At 48.5% G+C, this 4,382-nt stretch overlaps 1 non-coding gene across 1 annotated transcript; it reads left to right on the top strand.

Moving 5' to 3' along the window:
* The first annotated feature begins 1,024 nt into the window (after positions 1-1,024).
* On the top strand, positions 1,025-1,162 carry LOC119949044. The gene has a single exon (XR_005457141.1). It is a non-coding gene; the product is annotated as a small nucleolar RNA SNORA7 (small nucleolar RNA).
* The last annotated feature ends 3,220 nt before the right edge of the window (positions 1,163-4,382 follow it).

Raw genomic sequence — 4,382 nt, 5'->3', positions numbered from 1 at the left:
GCAAAGCCCCAGGGCCCCGCCTTTGGCTCCGTTTGTTAGCCGGCCAACTGGCCACTGGAAACTGAACCGCATCCAAGCCCATGCTCTGCTCTGAGGGCTGCCCTTCCATGAGGATGGGGGCGAGGAGCCGTGCGAGATCACTCACGGCATTCTGGGTCTGCACCTCGTTGGCCCAGGACAGCCCCTTCTGAGAATGTGGGGGTTTGTGATGTCACAGAGTATGGGGTTGGGGGTGGGCTTTGGGGAGAAGCTATATAGGGTCACCCGTGGCATTCTGGGTCTGAGCCTTGTTGGCCCTGGGCAGCCCCTTCTCAGAATGTGGGGGTTTGCAACGTCACAGAGCCTATGTTAAGGAACTCACGCTGCATGCCACCGAGTCCCACAAGCACAAGTGTTCTCCCAACACAGTGAGGCCGGGGAGTCAGGGGACCTGGGTTCTGATACCAGCCCTGCCATGTACCTGCTAGGTGGCCTTGGGCAGGTCACAACTTCTCTGTGCCTCAGTTTCCTCATCTGTAAAATGAGGGTTAAATCCTATTCCCTCCTACTTAGATTTTGAGCCCCATGTGGAACAGGGATTCTGAGCCCCATGTGGAAGTATTTAGTACAGTGTTTGAAACATAGTAGGACCTTAACATATACCATTATTACTATTATTATCAGCAGCAGCAAGTTCAAGACCACCATACCCAGGTGGATGTGACTTGTCGAAACAAATTCCTGCAATCACATTGTAGCCAAGGCACATTGTGAAAACAGGTGCTCGGGCACAACTGAAGCACTGGAGCATCCTAGAGTACAGACCACCAGGCTGGGAATCAGAGGACCTGGATTCTAATTCCGGCTCTGCCACTTGCCTGTTGTGTGACCTTGGACAAGGCACTTAACCTCCCTGGGCCTCAGTTCCTCATCTGAAAAATGGGGATTTTTACATATGTGCTCCCTCCTCTTTGAACTGTGAACTCCATGTGGGACAGGGCCTGGGCCTGATCTAATAATAATAATGATAATGGTGCTTTTAAGCCCCCTCTCAGTGTCACACCTGGAGAGTTTCCAGTACTCTACCAGTCTCGGCTACAGGGGGGAGACTCAAGCAGAGGCCTACCCATTCCATTCCTAGCTTGAGCAGTGGCTAGCGAGTGGAAGGCCATCTGCGACAGGTCAAAACTTACCCATGCTGGGCAGCAGCAGCACGGGAGAGAGTTGAGGGTGAAGATTCAGGTTTACTGCGTGGAAGGTGCAATGGTAAACCACTTCCGTATTTTTGCCAAGAAAACTCTATGGATACACTACCAGAACGATTGCAGATGGACAGCGGGGAGTTCTGGGAGAGATGCGTCTGTGGTGTCATTATGGGTCGAAAACGGCTCGACTGCATAAGACAAGACTTGTTAAGCTCTTACACTGTTCTAAGCTGATTTTATTGTATCTACCCCAGTGTTTAGTACATAGTAAGCACCTTACAGATGCCACAATTATGACTATCGCCTCCCCATCTTTCTCTCCATCCCACTGCCTCCCCTCATTCCTAAACCCAGGTTGTCCAGTGGAGGGAAGCTCCAGGAGACTTCAGCCCTCAGTGGGACCCTAGGCCGCTCATGGTTCCATCCTGGCCTCACTCCTAGGAAGGAAGGAATGTTGCGAGCAGCCACCGCTGCCCAGATCGCTGATCCCGTCGCCCCTGCTGATACCTCGCGGGCCTCAGCTGAGGGCCAGAGGATGACAGAAAACCAACATTTGTCCCACTAAAGACCCCCTGCTGGGGGGGTGGATTGAGGTATGTCAGTATCCATTACTTCCCTCTGACTTCACGGAAGAGATGGGTGGAGGGGTGGATGGCTAGATGGTCAAGACAGCTGCATTTGACTGAAATATTTGGCATGAGAATAATCCTCTGGACTGACCCATTACACTTTCTTGGTTTCCCTGTTCCTGCATTCATCTTGTGTGTGAGAAGAACCAAGGAAAGTAACTAGTCTCCCTACCATCCATCTTGGGAACTTATGGCTCCTCTAAGCCTGCGGCAATATGCATGAAAGTTTTTGGTAAAATCTATAGGCTGATCAATCTTGAGCATGAGCAGTGTAGCACCCATCTGTCATGGGCTGTAACTTACTTTCCCTCTTGCTCCCAATTTTCTAAGACCTGAATTTATTTTGTCAGGTGATCCCACCAATATGCTGCCCTACCCAGAATCACTCATCTGTGAGCCGCACTTTAACAACCCCCTGCTCCGTTCCATCATCGCCTTCCTTCAGAAGGATAGTCATGTTAATGTCCAGGAAGCGGGACAAATAAATCATGGCAGACTGGATATTCCAACAGAAACTGAAAACCCCAGCATAAGGGGTGGGCAAAAGAACACAGAGAAGCAGTTTGGCTTAATGGAGAAAGAACACAGGACCGGAGTTTCTAATCCCAGCTCTACTGCTTGCCCGTTGAATGACCTTGGGCAAGTCACTTAACTTCTCTGTGCCCTAGTTTCTTCATCTGTAAAATGTGGATTTCAATGCTTGTTCTCCCTGTCTCTACCATGAGTACTCCGTGAGGCAAGGAACTGCTTTCGATCTGATTATCTACCATTGTATTGTACTCCCCAAGCACTTAGCACAGTGCTCAGCACATAGTAAGTGCTCAATAAATACGATGGATTGAATCTACCACAGTGCTTGGCACTTAGTAAGCACTCAATAAATACCACTATTATTAGCAGTAGTAGTATTAATAATGCAATCTGAATACCAAAATGGTATGCACTAGTATGATTTTCTTCAGTTGACACCATTCATAACTTGAATTCCAATACAACCTCACATAATAATAATAATGGTAATTATTGTTATTGTGGTTTTTGTAAGTGCTTTTTGTAAGTGCTTACTCTGTGTCAAGCAAAGCACTGTACAAAGCGCTGGGGTAGATACAATTCAATCAGATCCCATATGGGGCTCACAATCTAAGTAAGAGAGAAAGCAGTCATTGAATCCCCATTTTGCAGATAACTGAGGAACACAGAGGTGAAGTGATTTGACCAAGGCCACACAGCAGACATGCCAAGGAGAAAGGATCAGAACCCAGGTTCTCTGACTACGAGGCCCATACATTTTCTGCAAGGCAACGCTGCTTGTCTAGTTTGCACAGTTTGTATACCAATGCCTTCGTCCCACGGGAGGGGCCATGGAGTCTCTGAATGGGGGGTGGATGATACAACAGTCTGGCTCTAGTGAACCTGGACCCTCATTCCCTGGGGTCCCCCAGGAGTGGGACAGCTGCATTCCTGTGTGACCGGCCCCAACCCCCCACCCTGCAACCCTCCACCCTCACTCTTCATCCACCCCTACCACCTGCCCTCGACACACCAGGCTAGGCTTTGGCAGGCTTTTGGAAGAAAGTTCCCCAACTCGGGCATCACGTTCACGGACACCGTGAAAACATGCTTTTGGGAAGACCTGGGGGCTTCACACACAATAGTGGCCATAAAAGTAGACAGCAGGGAAAAATAGACTGGTCTTTCCCCAAGAACTAATCCTCTGGGATAAGAGTTTGGTCTGAGGAAGAGACAGAAAAAAGGGACTATTTCACTGCCAGACATTGCTTGGTCTACAGAACAACAGGGTGCTGTTAGCAACAGCACTGAGGGGACAGCTACCTTGTGTAACACACGGTACTGGACCCCAGGAGAAACTCCAAAATGGCCGTTAGGAAAATGTCCTTTGTCCTAGAGGAGGTTACAACCTACTTCCACCCCAAACCCCTCTTGCCACTCCGGTCTCCCAATAGAGATGCAGCCACATGGCTGTTTCTTGAGTTGAGGCTCTCGTCCTTATTGTTCCTTTGGTTTGTGGCCTTTCAGTTGCCAGAGCTTGGTTGCCCCCAACTATAAATATACAAGAACTAGTGGCCTAGTAGAAAGAGCACAGGACTATTAATGTCTGTCTCTCCCCTCAAGACTGTAAGCTCCTTCTGGTCAGGGGGCTTGTCTTCCAATTCTGTTATACTGTACTCTCCCAAGCACTTAGTACAGTGTTGTGCACATAGTAAGTGATAAATAAATATGGCTGCTTAATAGATTGATGGGGGCATACAAAAGAGGAAAAAAAACCTTCCCTCAGAGAGCTCACCACCTAAAGTGAGTGGGTGCAAGTGTGGAGGCTGGAAGGAAAAGTGAGTTTTTCATGACCTGGAGAATCCTTCCACCCACAAGGGATCAAAGAAACTTCCCAATTGGCAATTTCAATATATCCGAGGGGGTGTTATTTTTTATGAGGTCTTGAAAAATTGTCAGTCCTTAAACACCCAGACAGTGTTCATTGTGAGGCAATTTCAGGTAACTACACCTTGTGAAGGTGATTACTGCATCAGCCTCCTCTCCGATCTCCCATATT

Source organism: Tachyglossus aculeatus, chromosome X3, assembly GCF_015852505.1.
Source record: "Tachyglossus aculeatus isolate mTacAcu1 chromosome X3, mTacAcu1.pri, whole genome shotgun sequence".
In the NCBI taxonomy this organism is placed as follows: Eukaryota; Metazoa; Chordata; class Mammalia; order Monotremata; family Tachyglossidae; genus Tachyglossus; species Tachyglossus aculeatus.
Note: the sequence above shows the minus strand (reverse complement) of the source record. Positions and strands in the feature narration are given on the sequence as shown.